This window comes from Ixodes scapularis, unplaced genomic scaffold (assembly GCF_016920785.2).
Source record: "Ixodes scapularis isolate PalLabHiFi unplaced genomic scaffold, ASM1692078v2 ptg001547l_1___fragment_1__unscaffolded, whole genome shotgun sequence".
Taxonomy (NCBI): domain Eukaryota; kingdom Metazoa; phylum Arthropoda; class Arachnida; order Ixodida; family Ixodidae; genus Ixodes; species Ixodes scapularis.
In genome coordinates this window covers 2,412,973-2,433,302 of record NW_024610163.1, presented here as the reverse complement: position 1 = coordinate 2,433,302, position 20,330 = coordinate 2,412,973, and positions in this window count along the sequence as shown.

Here is a 20,330-nt window from a genome sequence, read left to right as displayed (position 1 = left end):
CGACCCTTTTCAGAGCCCGATCAGTGTAGTTTTGTTTAGAACCCATATACATGGAAAGGGAAGTTCAGTGCCCGGGTGCAGCCCCCACCACGGAGCCCAACAAGGGGGTAGGTAATGTGCCATAACTAGAAGGGCTTGGCTGACACAATTACACTACCAGTGCTACCCGGGCACTATACTCTAGTATGGTTGCAGGGGCAGGTCCTGTTTCCACTCAAGGTTGGTCTTTGCCGCCTAAGAAAGAGAAAAAGGAAGGAAGAGAGAGTAGAAGAAAAGAGACAGAGGTGGGAGGAAAAGTGAAAGAAGGAAGAAGAGGGCAGTAGAGGCGACTGACTGAATCATCCTGGTCGGGCCAAGCTAGGACACCCGTCTACAAAAAGCAGAGGCCGAAGCGGTGTATTGCCTCGCCCGGGGGGCCCCGAATGGTCCAAACATACTCCGGGCTCAGTTTAACCACCAGGGTCCCCTTTTCCCCGGACACGGGTTAAACCACGCACAACCAGACGTGGGTGGGCGAACCCACATGGCTCGGGGTGCGTATTGACGCCACTCACCAAGCACCTACTCTAAAGTAGGTGCCCCCTGCGTGCGGGTAACGTGGTAACGCTACTTACCAAGCACCTATCTCACAAAGTGCAGGCACCCCCTGCGGGGCTCGGGGTACGTGGAGACGCCACTCTCCAAACACCTGTTTTCACAAGTGCCCCCTGCGGGGGGCTCTGTCGAAGGGAAAATAAAGAAACGAAGAAAGAAAATAAACAAAACTTGACAAAAGGACAACTGGTCCTGATATCCTAAATTATATATTTTCTTCATTTTAGTTAACTCTACGTTTGACGCGTCGTTGAACTTCCAGCTTTTGCTGGAATTACGTGCATGGGCGTCTGACTCCTCAGTTCTGCGAAGCTTCTCGGGAATAGCACATCCTCGGAGCAGTCCACATCCACGCAGACACTCGCCCAGTCGAGCCGAACCAACGCAGGAACACTATAACAACACACGTCACGAGTCAGCAACGGCAGCTTCAGATCGCAGAAATTAGTAGCTCACACAATCTGGCTGACCCAGACATCAAGGTTTCCAAATGGTGCGCTCGAGCGAGATCTCCTGGGAAGGCCACCGTCATCGGTTTGCCCTCGCAGGCGACGCCAATAGAGCATGTTTCATAACGGTGTGATCCAAGCCAACACTCTCTGAGAGCCTGCCCATACAAAAATGGTCTATGGTCGGCTATAGAAAATACTTTGTATGGTCGGCTATAGCAAATTGGCCCAATTAGCTATAGCCGCTTCTATGGCAGTCTATAGCTTTTCCTATGGTCTCCCCTATGGTTGTCTTTAGCTTTTTTAATAGAAATTCGGCTATGTAATTTTGTATGGTTTAATCTATGGGTCTTTTTAAAAAGGATTCTATAGCTTCCTAAGGCTTTTCTTTTAATTCCTTTGGCCGTCTATAGCTTCTCCTAAGGTCTTCTGTAGAGATCTCTATGGCTTACTTTATGGATCTTTTTAGACACCGTGCTATAGCCGCCTATGGCTTTTCCTACGGTTTCTTTAGCCGCCTATTGCTCTTTGTATGGTCCGCTATAGATCATCCTATAGCTGGTCTTATGAGTTTCTTTACCATCGTGCCATTGCTGCCTGTAGTTTTTCTTTTTAGCGCAATCATATGGAATGTGAAACAAATTATTTGTTGTCACTGGACATCTTTAAAAAAAACATTGTAAGATGTGCCGAACTTCATAGCCCCATTTAAAACAAAGAGCTAACATTTCAACAAAACAACAGCAAAAAACAAATGCACTCACCCAGGTGTTTGCAAAATCACAGGTAAAGAGACACAAGGTATTGTTTTCAAATCTCCTAGAAGTTTTTTACACACAGCCCTTCTGTAGACAAGCACACACTAAGCAATCTCTACTATGTGAAGAGGTACTACTGAGCTGTTATACAACTGAAAAGATTGCAAAGCAAAGAACAACAAAAGGCAATTCCTGGGTGGTGTCTAGTCCCCCAGCAGCCGGCCGAATTCCGCCCTTCCCCCCGAAATTCTAATGCCAGTCGTCACTCATTGGCGCAGCAATCAGTTAATCAAAAGACGTTTCATCGAGATCGTTTCATCAACACGTGATGTTTATGACAACCCAAAATATGCTGATATATTTTTTTTTTTGTAATGATTTGCTAAGTGGCGTGAACGGGTGGGCTGAGTCGGTAGGCACGCGCCTCAGGAATACAGGCGCGACGAAATGTCCCTGCAGCGTGCAATTCGCGTAACGAGTGTCGACTAAACGTGTGTCCAGGAAACGTGTATCCACGAAAAGGTGTCCATGAAACGACTTTTCACAAAACGCAGGGAGAATAAGAATGTCAGTATTCTAACTGCGATTTTCACATGATTTCAGAGAGCTAATGGCAGGCGACTGCGGCAGAATTACGGGGAAATTATTCTCCCAGCTGTCAGAAGATAGGCACTGCCAGGAGATAGACACTACAGAACGGTCGATTGCCGCCGAGTAGGTTGCAGCGCACTTACGTTTAAAGTACCGGACTTGAAAGATGTAATCCAAAATATACGTCGACACGGGCACTGCAGACCAACCACTCAAACACAAAACCGAGAAGGAAGGGATCCGTGAAGATTCACCACGATGTAGCACAAGCTGTCATTTGCCGAACCGAACACTGAACGCATCACAAGAATGTGTTGGGCTTCTTTGAAGAAATCGCTTGTTGCCGACATACGGGTAGGACTTTTCGATCGGGATACCTTTTACCATAGAAGCGAAATCCACAGCAGCCCCGCGGGCCGCACGACACGCGAAACTAGGTCCGCAAGCAGCCTCATTCCGGGATTGGCAGCGGCTAATGCGTCATCCGTCAAACCACGTGTTCACGCTCCTTCCGTTACATGCGTACAGAGAGCGCAGTGAAGCGATAAAAAGTCAACGGTTGATTGGCCCGCCGAGTCCGCACCTTCTACAATGCTTTCAGATTAGGGAGAGAGAGAAAACACAGGAATGGAAAAGCAGAGCTCCTTGAAGGCCAGAACGGGGGTGCGATCAAAAAGACTAATCTTCAGGGGCATACCAACAATGAACAGAGCGAGAGAATGTGTCACTTATATCCTGTTGACAGTTCGAGCCAAGGTTGATAGTGCAGTGGATGCCATGTGTGGCCTTGGGCTTAAGGCAGGTGCCGTATTCAGCGTTATCACCAGCTTCGAGAAAGTTGTCACGGGACCATAACCGGAGACATGATTGGCCTCAAACACGGATAGCGTCTACTCTGCTGTCACTACCGATTGAACAGGACAGCTCCATGAAGGCCCCCCAGCTTTTGGACTTCTTTCTGAAGCTGCACTTCCCAGAAGTGGCCCAAAACGAGGCAGGTTTGAAGAAATCATATTTTACGCCGTGTAACCCACACGGCGGTGCTGCCAAGCCACTGGGCTTGGCAGCAGCAAACCAACATGACGCCTAAACTGTTCTTCGTTCTCGTGCAGCTGCTGATCATGGCATCCCCGTGGCCAGTCGACTACCATTCTTCAAGTCACTTCGTCCAAGGAAACAACCACGCTACAGCGCTGATTGTAAACGTACACTTGCCGCGTGTGAACTTGCTGTCCTTAAACTTCACGTCGTATCAACAACCACTCCGCGTGAGCCCCAGAGTTGCATCGTCACAAGTCACCAGACCATCTTCGACTACAGCGCCAGCGCCTCCGGGGTATAAAAGAGCGACTGAGGCCAGCATCCACCACTGGGCTTGGCAGCAGCAAACCAACATGACGCCTAAACTGTCCTTCGTTCTCGTGCAGCTGCTGATCATGGCATCCCCGTGGCCAGTCGACTACCATTCTACAAGTCACTTCGTCCAAGGAAACAACCACGCTACAGCGCTGATTGTAAACGTACACTTGCCGCGTGTGAACTTGCTGTCCTTAAACTTCACGTCGTATCAACAACCACTCCGCGTGAGCCCCAGAGTTGCATCGTCACAAGTCACCAGACCATCTTCCACTACAGCGCCAGCGCCTCCGGGGTATAAAAGAGCGACTGAGGCCAGCATCCACCACTGGGCTTGGCAGCAGCAAACCAACATGACGCCTAAACTGTTCTTCGTTCTCGTGCAGGTTGGTCAAATTGATTCTGACTCTCACAAAAGCAATAACATCTGTCTTTTACTGCTGCCAAGCCCCCAGGCATGTTCTGATTTCATTTCCGCTATAAACTCCATAATCAAGTTGGCCTTGTCGGGCGATGTAGAACTAAACCCTGGGCCTACAACTCAGGAATTGCTTGCGCAGATTCTCGAGAGTCAAAACAAGATGGCTCAAGACGTAGCGGACATCAAAACGTGGAAATCGTCATTCGATCAAGCGCTTGCAAAACTTGATAATCGCTTAGATTCTATCGAACGGACGATTGAAAACCTGAGCATGGAAGTAAAGAAAATACAAGATTGCGAGGAGAAAATAACAGGTCTAACATCTTCCGTATCGCATATTGAACTGTAAGTGGACGATCTTGAAAACAGATCACGACGCAACAACCTAATAATTTATGGTATTCCTGAGGTAGCTCAAGAGACCTTTTACGGTTTAAAAGAGTATGTAAGTGTGAACATCTTCGAAAGCATGCTAGGCGTCACGGTAACTTCCATCGAACGCATGCATAGGCTAGGGAAAAATCAAAGAAACAAAGTGCGACCAGTTATAGTGCGGTTTTTTGACTACAATGATAAGATGGCCCTCTTGAAAAATGTTACGAAGCTAAAAGGTACTAATATCGCTATTGGCGAAGATTACTCTGTTCGTGTACAGTCATTGCGTCGTAACGTATGGGAGAGCTCCCAAGCCGAGAGAGCTAACAAACAAAAGGTTAAACTCGTCTATGATAAGCTCCTTATCAACGGTGACGCCTATGTTTGGAACTGTGATACTGCTCAGCGTGAAAGGCTGCATGCAGCTTCTTCATTTTCCCAACCTTGACGTCAACTTACAGGGCCAAGTAGTTTTAAGCTGATTAACGTAAATGCTCGTAGCCTTTTGAACAAGCTTGACGATCTTGACAATTTGTTAGCTGAGCATGACCCCGATGTACTGGTCATCACTGAAACATGGCTTCATAGCTCTATCAGTGACTCTGAAGTTGTTCCCAGCGGATTTAAAATCATTCGAAAAGACCGGTGCTCTCGAGGTGGAGGGGTCGCAATAATGTTAAAAGATACGCTGAACTTTACGGTTATGAATGATGTTGATGGAACCGAGTCTTGTTGGGCTAGAATAAACTCATTTTCTCCTCCCATTATTGTTGGTGGTGTTTATCGTCCCCCTAATGCTGACTTGTCGTTTTTAGAAAAGTTATACTCACACCTCACGCCCATTGTAAAAAAAAAAACAAGCACGTCATTATTGCAGGTGACTTTAACCTTCCCAATATTAGCTGGGAAAATCTTTCTCCTTTGAACCACAACTGTACTGATTCTGTCTTGTTAACTGAAATGTCGTTCAATCTAAACCTGTATCAAACCGTCACTACAGCCACAAGTGTTCAAGGTTCATCGTCAAATACTCTTGATCTCGTGTTTGTTTCAAGTGATGTCGCGAAGCGCACCTTTTCGTGTGAGGTCTCGGAAGGCATCTCAGATCATCGCATTGTTGTTTTTGAATATAATCCCTCTAGTGTAGGTTGTGCTAGTCCTGCTCGTAGGAGCACACGCAGAGTGTACGATATTAAGAACGCGCTCGACGAAAGTGTTATTGACCAATTTGCAATCAAACATGACGTTTTTCTTAGTCTGTACTCTTCGCCAGAAAATAATGTTAACGAAATGTGGTTGTATTTCAAAAACCTAGTTCATGGGTGTTTGAATCTTTATGTGCCTAAAAGAACTCTCCGCTCCAAAAATCATAACAAACCGTGGTTAACGCGTAATATTATTCACTTGAAACGCAGAATTCATAGACTGCGCAAAAATAAACACAATCTTCTACTAGGTGAATATACTGACAAGATGAGGGAGCAAAAGCAGGTGTTAAACAATTCTATACGCAAATCCAAGTATAACTTTTTTAACGTCTCACTACCTCGTTTTTTAATAACAGACCCAAGGAAATTCTGGCGATACATTTCTCCCAAGATGGAACAGCTAGATAAAATAATTGTTGACGGAGTAGACGTAACTGCGGGGAAAGAAATGTCCACCGCCTTTAACCAGTACTTTTCCAGTGTGTTTTCGCAAGACAACGGTGTCGAACCGAGCTCGCCAGATTTTCAGTTTGCACAGTCACTGCCTGATATTGCCGTCTCTGAGGAAGGAGTGTTCGCTTCTCTGCTCAGTCTAGATACTAAAAAAAGTTCTGGTCCCGACGATATACCGAATGAATTTTTAATGAGATAAGCGGAATGGTGTTCTAAATATTTATACTGTTTATTCGAAAAATCGCTACGAGAAGGTTTAGTGCCAGATGATTGGAAATGCGCAAGAGTCGTTCCCATCCACAAATCGGGGAGCACCGATGACACTACTAATTATAGACCAATTTCTTTGCTCTGCACGGTCAACAAACTGCTTGAGCATATAGTACATAATCATATTTCTTCTTTTCTCGAAACAACCAACGTTATTTGTTCTGAACAACATGGATTCAGACGTAAGCTCTCTACGACTACGCAACTTACGGAAACGGTTCATTATTTTTCGGAAATTATTAACAAAAGGGGGCAAACGGATGTAATATTTTTAGATTTTTCGAAGGCCTTCGACCGTGTGTCACACCCCAAACTTCTTGTAAAACTATCTAAATTATTACCAAATGGCAAAGTGCTTCGGTGGATTAAAGACTACCTATGCAATAGGAAACAGCTTGTTGAGGTAAAGAAGGAACGATCATCATTACTGCCGCTGCATTCAGGTGTTCCCCAGGGATCCGTGTTAGGCCCTCTCCTTTTCCTCGTTTATATAAACGACGTAGTAAAAGATAACATAAACATAAATTTTCGCCTATTTGCCGACGATCTGGTTATATTTTCTGAAATTAAAAATGGCGCAGATCAAGCTAATCTCAATTCGAGCCTGAAAAAAATCAGTGACTGGTGCCAGACATGGCAAATGCAATTAAACCTTGAAAAATGTGTTTCGATGACAATAACGCGTAAAAAGTCTCCGTTGGTCTTTTCATACAGTTTAAATAACTCTGCTCTGCAACAAGTTTCTTCATTCAAATATCTTGGAGTCACTATATCTTCTGATCTCAGATGGAATGCCCACATTGACTCGCTGTGTCAGAAGGCGATGTTCAAACTGTGGTATCTGAAACGTAACTTAAGACACTCTACATCTGCAACAAAATTAATAGCCTACAAATCTCTCATCAGGCCACTTTTAGAATATGCTGACATTATTTGGGATCCACACACATTATCGAACATAAATAAACTCGAAAGAATACAAAAGAGGGCACTAAGATTCATTGACAACAAATACAAAAGATTAGATTCTGTGAGTGCCCTATACAGCATAGCCGGTATCCAGCCCCTCCAAACGCGTAGGAAAATTAACAGACTCACTTTCCTATACACACTGATAAACGATGGGTTTAGAATAGACAGGTCACGCTATGTCACTCTAAAATCTGCGAGAAGCACACGTAGCTACCATGCCTTATCACTTACAGACTATCAATGCCATACCGACTGCTTCAAGTTTTCTTTTTTTCCTAAAACCATTACTGAATGGAATGAGCAGCCTTTTGACATCGTAAACACGACTTCCATCCAATCATTTAAAGCCTCGCTCTTTTCATTATTTAAATAACCTCGAGGCTACTTATTGCTAATTGTTTTGATTTTGTTGTGACTGCTGTCTGTTAGCCAATTTTTCAATGCACTGCTCCTGAAATAGTTTTGCAGCTATATATATCTATATATCTCGAACTAAGTTGTGTTGGTCGTTTGTGTATATAACATCGTTCAATGTCTTGTTCGCTTTCTAGCGTAAATGCAAAAATGTACATGGCAAAGTGTAATGATGCTCGCTGTTTCGTTTCATTGTTGTGCATTATTTTGGTTGTCGGTTTCACGGTTTCTGCTCTTTAATATGTTCGTTGCACTGGCCTTGTCCCATATTGTACGTTTCAGTCATTGTTTAGAAGCCCGTCCTACAACGCCCTCCTTGAGAAGGCAGTAGTATCTGTAAATAAATAAAAATAAATAAAAATTATAATTTAAAATAAAAAATTAATGGCGAATACTTATTTTTGCGCAGGATGTCCACAAATAAATAAATATGTATCTTTTTTTTTTTTACCAAGCACTTTTGAATTACGTGTACATGGTTAGGTTTGCATTTTTAAACTTCAATTTTGGGCATCTTGGGATTGTTGTGGAATTTCTAATTGCGTGGTTTAAGAAATGTGTGCCGTAATACGTTTTTCATCCGTGAATTCAGTCTATATCACTGCCATCAATTACAATCTCTGAGCACCATGATGACACATGGTGGGGCTGTGTGCTCCAAGAAGCTCCAATGACTTTAATGTATCATCATTTAAAGAAAAAGAAAAAAAAAACATTAGCAATAGCGCTTGCTGATTTGTTGAATTCGCAGAACAGAGAGATAATAGGACGAACCTAGGGTAGCGCGTGCCTAATGATATTAATTTTTTTTCAGCTGTTATTTGTGTATATTTCGCTGTTCTCGACATGGGCGTTGACGGACATTGCACCGCTGCTTACGCCCCTGCCGGGGTAAGTTTTTTGTTGTCACGACACTCTATCGCGCTATAGACGCGTCGATTTAACGCTCATGAAGTCTCGAGAGGACTGTCAATTGTTTAGTCAGAGCAACGACGCAGCAAACGCGAAGTTAGAGACGACTGCGCCTCACTCTGATCAAATGTGAGCGTGGGACTCTCGAGCAGCGTTAGCTTGCTGATGATGCAGGACACTGCTTTGTCGTTGAGAATCTTTGTCCTGCGAACGCCGGCGAAAACTTTCCAGTGCTTGGCGTACCCTAGGCAGCAGCGCCTGTCAGCGACCGCCCGCACAGCATCGCAACCTTTCTGGAGCCTACTGGCAGTCTGCAAGCGCCGACGATTTATCGTCGCGACTTGAATGGGAGCATTTTATGAACTCCTGCGGCGAACATGAAACACCGCGAACATGAACTCCCGCGAACATAATCCCCGCGACGGCGAGCCGCTGGCGTTCGCAGAGGGAGCTTTCCGATGCTGTGCGAATGGTTGTTGGAGTACGCTGCGTAGGGTATACGCCAGGCGCTGGAACGGCTCCGAAGCCATTCGAAGGGCAAATAATTCGTGACGACAAAGTAGTGTCTTGCATCTTCAGTAAGCTAACGCTGCTCGAGAGTCCCAAGCTTACATTTCCACAAAGCGAGCGCGGCCGGCCAGATCGAGGCGCAGTCGGCACTCGCGTCGCGATTGCTAGATCGTTGCTCTACCTACACTGATGACATGTGCATCGGCATTCGAAACCGCCCTCTCAAGACTTTATTTGAGTCCAATAGACGGCTTTATAGTGCGATAAGCCGTCGTGACAAGAGTAAAGCTCACCTCTGTAGTGGCGTAAGCAGCGGGTTTATGTTCGTTGACGCCGCGTCGAGAACGACGAAATATACACAAAAAAGATTAAATATATTTAACACAGCAGGCAGAAAGAAATACAAACATGGCAGGGACACGGACAAAGTAGAAAGCGCCCTACAAAATACACTGGAAACGACAGATAATTAGATCTAAAAACGGAAGATTGAGATGACGTCAATGCCGAAATAAGGAAATGCGCAGGGAAAGCAGCAGGCAAAACTGCAATAGTCTTGGGCAGCTAAGGCAGCTAAGGACGCTTTTGTGATCGCGGGCGTATAGCCGCGGCGACGTACGCCCCGTTAACCTGGCTGACGAAAATTCTCGCCCCGGTCGAGCGCATGAATGACTCTCTTCCACTTTCTTGCATCTGCAGTAAAAAAAAAAAAAAAAATAAATAATAAAGTTCGCGGGTTTATAGCCTAAGCAATATACCACATTCACACGGTCAACACAAAGGTACTCACGTACCTTTAGCATAGGTCCCTTTGCTACCGGCGAATCTGCCCGTCCTCTTGGGTCGCGAGCACACGCCACGGGCGGAAGATCGTTAATTGATTGGCCGCAGAGAATAAAGGTCCCTTAGCTAAAGGTACCTTTACAGTCGTGTGAATAGGGTAAACCATTGAGCCGACTAAAAAAATTGGATGGTCGCGAGTCTATAGCTCGGGAGACATACATCCCTCTATAGCCGGCTAAAGCACATAGAAAGGTCGGAGACCTATAGCTTTGGTGACATAAAGCGCTATAGAGACGGCTAAAGAAGGTTCGATGGTCGCGAGTCTATAGATTTAGGGACAAACACCACTCTACAGCCGGCTAAAGAACATCAAAAGGTCAGAGGCCTAAAGCTTCGGTGACATAAAATACAATAGAGTCGGCTAAAGTAAATTAAATGGTCTCGATTCTATAGGTTTAGGGACATACACCACTCTATAGCCGGCTAAAGCACATTCAATAGTCGCGAATCTATAGCGTTCAGGACATACATATTTCCATAGCTCGCTAAAGAATATTCAATAGTCGTGGGTCTATAGCTGCATAGTCATAAATTATTCTATAGCCAGGTATAGAAATCGGAATGGTCGAGATTTTATAGCTTTGAAGACACATGTTTTCTATAGGTGGCTATAGCGTGTTTTATGGTTTCTTATGGCTGACCATAGAGGGCCATAGAAGATGATAGCTCACCATAGGATTTTCCATAGACGTCCATAGACCATTTTTGTATGGGTGTGCTACGTACCGTAGCGCATGATAATGTAGTATAGAGTCCCCTGCTCAGCCAGCGTCGGCCAAGGCGATCGGGCGCTTGCGCTCATCGATGTTACCACTGAGCATAAATAGCCCTTTAGCAAGGCGGAGGTCCAAAATGAAAAAAATAAGCACCAGCAAGAGTTGTGTGCTATTAAAGCACGTTCGCAAATACTTTTTTGTTGGGATTTCACTATCGCCTTGACTCATCTTCCGCTCTTGCTAGGGCATAACAATCCCATTGCAGCATTAGCCGCAGCTCGCATGCAGAGGTGGATGCTGTTGTTGGCTGCCTATCGATACACCTGGCAATATACGAAGGGTCAGTTTTTTGAAAATGCGGACGCGCCATCGCGCATTTCACTAAATAACACGCATGGTGTGAGCGACTATGAGGGGTTCTTTTCAACGATAGAGGACCTTCCCTCACCAACCGATAATATACGCGAAGAAATCAGAAAAAACAAAACCCTATCCAAGGTGCTATTCTGCACAAGGAATGAATGCCATGCGAATGTAAACGATGAGCAACCTGCACCGTATTCTGCTAGATGTCATGAGCTTTATATCGAATACGACTGCATTGCTTAGGTAATCGTTGTATTGTGTCGAGTTATAATAATAATGTTTATTTTCCGTCAAAACACGAAAGCTACATCACGCAGCTTGACGGGCCCTCGGTTCCACCTCCTTGCATATGGCAGCAGTGGCAAAACAAGTGATCCAAAAAGAAAAAAACAAAGAAAAAAGCTAACAATTTCAGTGATGACAACAGGACGATGTTACAAAAAAATGTAATACTATATAAGAGGCTAACAAAAACAAAGTACATAAGTACAAACAAGCACAGTATTATTCGATTTAGCAAAAATTAAGGTGCTGAGTACCGTCGTATGTTGCTACTACGTCATGGCGGGCATCCAGCAGCAACTTGTGTGAAAATGCTTTGGCGCAGTTGTGTGGTGGCTAAACGAAGCTGATGGCATTCAAAGACCTCAGATGAATCTTCAACTGTCGACTGAACCAAAACGCTGTGCCTTTGTATAACGTTGTGGGAGTGGCCGACGCGACGCTGTTTGAGAATTCATCTTGATTTCGCTTACAGCAACCCTCATGGCTCGCCTGTTCTTCAAGACTACAGATCATTTTAGGTCGTGTACAGGTCGGTCCCAACTGATGCGAAAACCGTAGGGAAACTACAAACAGTCTCTGCATGTTCCAGAATACCGGGCTGGAAGTCGTAATTGCGGATAACACACCGCAGTTCCTTTCGACAGAATTTTAGGCGTTCCTATCAGCCAGTGAAGTAAACCAAAAGACGTCTGATTCTTACCACGTCGCAATCCAACCTGCGTCCGTCTAGTTGAAAACTTTAAAAAAAAACACAAACAAAAACTGGAGAAACAACTCAACGACGAATGGAAATTGCGTGTCCGCAAGACAATTTAACATTCGATCGCTCAGTTTCCTTTCCACTACAAGAACACGTCATGTACAGCAAACGGAACGACACCTGCAGAAATGTTTCGCTCATCGACGCTACGGACGAGACTAAGTCTGTTGCATCCCAAACTAACCAACCCTCTGGGAAATGAGAAGCGCCAGACATACTAGATTTTGCTTCTTACATTCGAGAGTTCCAAGTATAGGTGAAACAATTTCAATCGAGAAAACTAGACCAAGTTACCCTGCGTGGGAAGTTGGCATCGCCTTGACAAGTGTCAGTGCGGTAAGCTGCGTCATAGGCGTGAACGGTCAAGAGCACTTTGTGCACGCCACTTACTCTTAAAGACAACGTTGCCTTTCTCGGGGCAAGCAGTAATCCGTCGTCCGCTGCGCAATCCGGCCCAGACTCTTGCCGACTCATACCTGAGACTTCGCGGAGCGCCATATTGCTTCGTCTCCGCCGGTTTGCAACATGGGTTCGTACACAGTAATATAAAACGAAGGAAGTGAACACGAGGAAACGGCGACACAAACAGACGTTTCAAAAAGAGGCCGGCCGGAAGCTGCCTCGGCTGCTTTTGGAGCCCTTTACCTGTTCCGATCCACTCCGTCGTTCATCTGCTACCACGAGCCAGCACGCTAGAATAAAAATTAAGAAAAAAAATAGTGCGGGAAGTGATATATTTTGTCTTAAGGCCGTCGTGAGCTTTTTTTATTTTTATTTTTTTTGCGGTATGTCTAAGCGCGTAACCAATGCTATCTTCTGTACTGGCTGAATACGGAATATTGTTTTACGTTTTACTTTCGCGTGTACTTTTTCACAAAAAAAGTAATTTCATGCAGGCACCAATTAACATTACGCCTATATTATTCCGGTTATTTGGTTTTAATTGTTTCATGCTGGTCCAAACTACCCTGTTTTCTTGCGCCTTGCTTTGTGACTTATCGGCCTATTTTATTTGACAGTGTTTCACCTGTTTTCATATTTAACTCAAAACGCCGATTATTGTTATGCAAAATAAAGCTCGACGCACAACTCTTAAATTTAACAGAAATATACGACAAAAATAAAACCCTCTATTTATGTAACACACAAAAATAAATGGTACAGTACTTCTTGTTTAAGTTAGCTTATAAACTATAAACTTTATAAACTTCTAGTTGATAAACTTTAATAAACTAGAAAGTTAGTTTATCCTTCTGTTTTTAGGGCGCTTGAAATAAATTGATTTGCACATTCAGTTAAGATATTTGAATACATTTGCAGGTTATACAGAAGCTACCTCAAACATTCATGCTTCGGTCGCTTGGAGATTACCGGAAAGTAGTATGTGGTTATCAGCGTTTCTACAATGATACCCTGAGGAGTGGGACTTACAGAAAATATAATTTTTCCTTTAAGTACCCGGATGTCATGTGAGTACAAAAAGTAGTCATAATATAGACAAATAAATCACAACACGATCGGAGTTTCAACGTGTTTACTTTGCAGGTATAGCCTAACTTTCTATGTAAAAAATGTGACTGAAAACAAAATTTCTATGGGCGCTACACCAGGTGAGCTAACATCTTTCCTATCGAGCATATACTTTTAAATCCCGAACGCCGTGACAAAACGAATAACATCCGTTATATGAAGACGATTGCGTTAAGGAGCTCCCGTCGCAGAAAATCCAGCCTCAGTGGTGTGGCAGAGACGCTTGCGTTGGTGACGTGACCCAAAAAGAGTGATTGGTCGATTAAGTCATGACGTCACAGCCACATGACCTCACGTAGGAGTTTCAAACAACCCCCAACGCTCACGCGAAACGTGACGTCACATGTAGAATAAAACGTTAATAATAAACTTGACATGTAATGTGAATTAAAGGTAGCTGCAAGTCTCAAATGATTTCACCTTATGAAGTAGTAACTCATCTGCCTTAGAAAAAACTTGAAGAATTTTAAGCGGTATTTGAACCCACGACCCTTCGGATGCAAGCCACACACGCTACTATCCAGGCGACGCAAGGCACGGTTGCACAGGGGGCGAAAACGCCATGCGAACGGGGTCCGATAACGCTATCGCGTTCTACTCTTAAAGGCTTAAAGGGGCACTGACACCCTAAAGGTCGTATTTTTTTTATTGTCTAAAACGATGCAAGTTGCAGTCATAGACACGCAAAAAAAAAACGCATCGCGAAAAAAAATATTCCCGCGCGCGCGCGCCCGCCTTTTTATTTTTGGTGTTTGATTTTCCCGCCTCTCGCCTCCTCGCTTCTTTTGATCGGTGACGTCAAGAATCATGAAATTTAGAAGCTTTATAGGCGACATCTCTATAACATTTAAGTACGGCAATCCTAAACATATTTTTTAACGCAATTACGAACGCACTACGGCCCTTCTTTTTGAAATACCAAAAATCGGGAGTTCGTTGTGGTGCCGTCTCCTGGATTTGTATCCTCGAACGGAAAACAGGCGACACCGCTCAAAACCGGTCCGCCGCAACGCCTGCGCCCGCTCCTTTCCTCCTCGCTTTGGGTCGCCATGGCAACAGTAGGGAGTGGTGCAAGAAAGTGAACTCTCAGGACTGCGCAATTTTTGACGTCAAGGCACCGGCGCCGATCGCGCGGGAACTTTGAATTCGGCATTTGGAAATTGTTTTTTTACTTCAAAAATACTGAATTTTCAAATTTCAAATTTTGAGGGTAATGTCACGGCATCGTTGTCAATCGTTTCGGATACTAAAAAAAAATATGATTTTGATGTGTCAGTGCCCCTTTAAGAGTCCCCAGGGTTGTTTTTTTTTTGTTTTTTTTGTTACAACAGGATAGGTTTGGACTGATAAATCCACTTCTGACCGCTTATTTTTTGAGTATGCAGGCCATTGCGTAGTATTTTTTATTTTTGTACACGCCAAATTAAAGTGAACCCTTGATATTTTAGAATACTTTTTAGATCTGGAATTTGCTTCATTAATATTTAAGTAGCTTTCATCTCTCTTTCTTTTTGCTGTACTTGACAAAGTGTTGGTTTGTCTCTTACGACTCTCCTGGTGGCAATTAGGAAGTGGGCTGTAGTGGTACCTTGCACGTTATATGAATATAATTCATTAGGATCCGTGCCGGCTTCCCCCTTACCTCGCTGGGTTAATAGTTGTGCCACCAAATACCATTGTAATACTGTATACTTTATGAGGTTTCGTACAAACCACGAAAGTAGACGTGCCTTTCAAGATAAAAGCTTGCAGACAGCCCGCATGCTTCAAATGCAGCAGTAATTACTAAAGCAAAGACATCACATTTTGCTCGCTACTCAAGTTGTTCCGAATAACTCTGCTTCTTCTAAAATGCTTTATCTTTGTCGCATTTTTGTCTGTAATAATATATCATACGCTTTTCAACAGATACACATATTGAACCAGATTACGAACTTGAGATATTGTACTCCAACCTGAAATCGTGTATGATAACAAGAGACCCAGACCCAGATTCTCCAAACGGTGGGTGTCAAAAACTAACTTGGGCACAAGTGATTTATGTAGGCGGTTAAAGCATTTACGTCGTTTAAGTGTTTTGAGATTAGTGTGTATTGCCTCAGGCTACTGAATAGCGCGCACAAAAATATAATCTTCAAGCAGGTTATTAAACAACCTTTTTTTAAAAAATAGGACAATCGTTTTTACTTCGACGATTACGCACAAACTTAAAAAAATAGGTACAATTATTTGAGTGCCTGATTGCATCCAGCACTAGAATTATAAAAAAAAAAAAACAGCATCTCGCATTCACAACGAGGGAGAGACGCAGTCACGAGATTTATTCTCCGTGCGTAATCCAGTAACTTGAAAAAAAAAAAAGTTAGCTTCTTCTGACATAACCTGAAAGAGGGAGGGAAAATAAAAGACATGCAGTTGGGTTAGTTGCTGGTGCACACTCGTTTGCTGGGAACAGCGCTAAAAGACGTAGGAGCACAACGAAAAAGCACACAAACAGGGCACTGACTTAACCTGAAAGTTTATTGCGGTGCAAAAAGCAAAAATGAAAAAAGAGAAAGCGAAGAGAACAAAAAAAAAACGATAATATCTGGCATCAGCCACGCCTACACAGAGTCACAAGAACTTCCCACATTTTTTAATTAAATCGGGCGCGTCACCTACAAGGGCAACGAAGAAGCGCTCACACACGCGTACCCTCCATGAGCCGCCATGAAATATGCCTCGTGGATCTCTCGCAGTTTTATGTTTGTGTCGAGACAAAATCTAAATACCATGGAATGGCGGCGAGCAGCCACACCTACTACAAATGAAGTCCCTTGATGCTTCTTTTTACAAGTAACTACAGCAAAAACTAATGACGAAGCACATCCCGTATTTAGGAAATTGCGTCATTTCGTTCACTCTTCTGCTTCGCGTCCCATTCGTTTCCGAAACTCTGCACCAGGACGCAGTCGTCGCTTGAAAGAATGTCGCGTTTTGCAGAAACCCCTTATCTAGGACCTCCAACTAGAATGGACCGCTAGGTTGCTCGAGGGCAAATAACGCATGGAAAAAAATGTTCCCTCTCCCTTATATTTACACATCTTCCCGTGTGACCAATACACATCCTGCCGAAGCACAGGGGGATCTGGTACACAGTTCAGCTTGCACATTCAACGGCCCGCTAAACAGCAGGCCGTCCCGCTCTAGTCACGGAGGAACAAGGGCGGGCAGCTTAGATGGCCCCGAGAAGACCTCAGGCACATCAAACCTGTTAGCCAGGTGCTTGATTCAGTAGGACCAGGAATGGACATACGAGAGAACAACAGAAGGATGGCTCACTGCGTGAGCCATTATTCTGTTACTCTATCTCAAAAAGAAGTTTTGTTTTCATACGCTTTGATCCGCTAAAGCCATTGCCCCGCGCCCTTGAGTTCTTGTGCCAGGAGATTGTGCCTGTTGGCTATAGTCATATTCTTTCTTCTTCTCTTCTGGGTAAAATGTTGAGTTGTAAGTTTAGTGTCTATCATGTCTCGTCTATTCTTCCACGGTTTCTTCAGGTTGCTCCCTGATTTGAAGCATGCATAATGCTTTTCAATTAGACCAGCTCCCCACCCTTGTACAGCAGGTCTTGTGCTTGGCCCTTGTTTTTCTCTAGGTCTCGTATACCAATTGAAAACATTCTCACAAGTGACTCACCAACGCCCGCAACAACCGCCGAATGGAAGCCCGCAGAGGAAAGCCTTTTAACTTGAGTCAGAAAACCTAAAGCACACCTCTGGCGACACGACTTCAACAGAGACACCCGAAGGCATGACCCGGTGATTACGCTTAACGGCAATTGTATTTTTCTACTTTTTTTAGAAGGCTCTAGGTTTTTTTGTTTTTGTTTTAAGTAATGAAAATTGCCATGCCGGGTCTGATTTCGCGTGTCTCTGTTGAAGTCGTCTCACCATGGGTGCGGTTAAGGTTTGCGACTCAGGTTAAAAGCTTGCCTCTGCGGGCTTCGCCTCGGCGGTTGTTGTGGGCGTTGCTAAGTTCATTGTGAGAATGTTCAGAGGGTATACTAGACCTAGAGAAGTACAAAGGCCAACCACCAGACCTATTGTACTCTCGTATGTTCATGCCTTGTCCCACCGAACCAAGCAGGTTGGCAATAGGTTTGATGCAGAGGCGGCAGTAATGGCATTACTGTAATAGAATTATAGTAAAATTACTTTTTGGAGTAATGAGTAATGTAATGAATTACTTCTCTAAGCTAGTAATTTAGTAATGTAATGAATTTCACTCAGGGAGTAATTTCGAGAAAAATACTCATTACTTTTGAAATTACTTTCGTCCTAAATTAGAAAATTCGTTCGCAAGCTTTAAGAAAGAAGAGAAAAATTATTTTGCATGGTGAAACGTTGCGAGAGAGAATCAGAGGAAATAATCGACAGCCACCTGAGCGCAAAGCCTTGTACGAAGAGCTGGACAGACGCACAAAGGAGAGCTGGAAAGCAGAAGGAAAAAAGCTTGCGTGTAGACATCGCTTGAAGGCAACGGTTTACGAACTCGCGTCATCACGCCGATACTATACTTCGTTCATCCCTAAGCTAGCAGTGCTGTGGGAGCTGCAAGCTAACCAGAACCAATCAAACACCTTCCTTTAATCCCGTGTCCTGTCCCTTTCTCTGCGCGTGGGTATGAACGAGAGCGTGGTTACGTGGTGAACTATAGATGTGTGACTGCTCCAACAAGCACGTAGCTTCCACCGTTCATCCCTAAGCTGACAGTGCGTCAGCTTAGGGATGAACGGCTCATAGGCTACAAGACGACGGACACATCACCAGTGAGTTACACATAATTCAAAACCTGAGAGGACAGGACAAACAGATCCCCAGACTTGTACTTTCGTCAAGCAAGGTCAAACCTTAAGCTTCGACTATTGTGAACAACAAATGACCGGTATAAATAGTTATTTCTAAATGCCTTGTCAAAGCCCCAGAATGTTTTGTCGGTCCTCGAGCAAAGCAGGTGCCGCTCGCGGTATGCCTTGCTGCCTTCCTTTTGGAAGTTATTCGGGAATAAGCCTACAAGCAGATATCGTCCCTGTTTGTAGAGAAAGTACACAATTTAGGAAGCTCGCGCCATTCCTCAACTGGGGACGCTTCTGCTTAGAAATTATCCGGGCCCTTTGTGCGACAATTCGCAAAAAACTTGGACTCTTCGGGTGTTTCGGGAAAATGCTCCTTGAAAGGAATGACCAAGAATAGGTCAACTATACTCGGCGACAACTTTTCTTGGCAATGCAGTGGAGCGTACATGCACGCGTTCCCTCTTCCATTTTGAGCGCTGAATAAAGCTGCGCGCGGGTTCTCGTTCTCTCCGCTGCATTGCCTAATAAAGTTATCGCCGAGTATAGTGCTCGTGGGAGAACATAATTAGGTTGCGTCTGAGGCGGAAGGGAAACGTTTCACGTGACGACTCCTTGTAAGAACGGGCTGTCATTGCCCGACTTAACAAACGGACACGGACTGCAACTCCTAAATCAGGAAGACAGAAACTTATCACCCTTTTAGGAAACCCCTCACCGTTTAATGAAGAGCGAAACCGGTGAGTCGACTGTCGACTGTCCATCTAGAGAAGCTATTCACCACGTTTAGTACTTATGTCGTGTGCGCGAGCAAAACCACTGTTCAGCATTTTTGTTGTTTGTTGTTGTTTATTCATACTGCTAACCTCTTTCGAGGTCGTAGCAGGAGTGGAAAACACATAGATACAAATAATTCATGGTTTCACTCATTTACACAAAACGTTGCAAAACTCAGAATATGTGGCTGCATTAACGACATCAGGTGGCAGGTTGTTCCAGTCAATTACTGTTCAAGGAAAGAAGGAATATTTAAATGAATCATTTTTATAATTAGAAGGTTTAAGTGCTTTCTGATGGGAATTTCTGGATACTCTAGGGCAAAAGAAAACCGATGTACTGATACCTGTCTATTCCCAGCTCATTGGTACCAATTAAATAAAGCAATTTCATACGATTTTGTTTCCTTCTTTCCTGTAACGTTTGGAGTCCTGCTCTAGCACCCAAGTTTGTGGGGGACACATCAGAAGAATACATACAAAAAACAAATCGCACTGCAAGTCTCTGAACCCTTTCTAAATTAACTATGTTACAAGTCGTGTGCGGGTCCCAGACACTGCTAGCGTACTCTAGAATTGGCCTAATAAACGTTTTATATAACAACAACTTAGTATCACTTGACCCATGTTTAAAATTCCTGCGCAAAAATGCAAGTTTATTTATCGCCCTTGCGATCATTTGGCCAATATGCACATTCCAACTCAAGTCAGACATTATAGTGACCCCGAGGTACTTATAAGAGGACAGACTAGGTAGATTATGACTGCCGACTTCATAGTCAAAGTAAGCAGGATTCTTTTTTCGAGTGACAGACATGCGCACAGTTTTAGTAAGATTAAGTGACGTTTGCCAATCTTTGCACCACATATGAATTTTTTCTAAAGAAGAACTTAGTATTTCATAGTCAGTGAAACTCTTAATTTCATGAAAAATAAT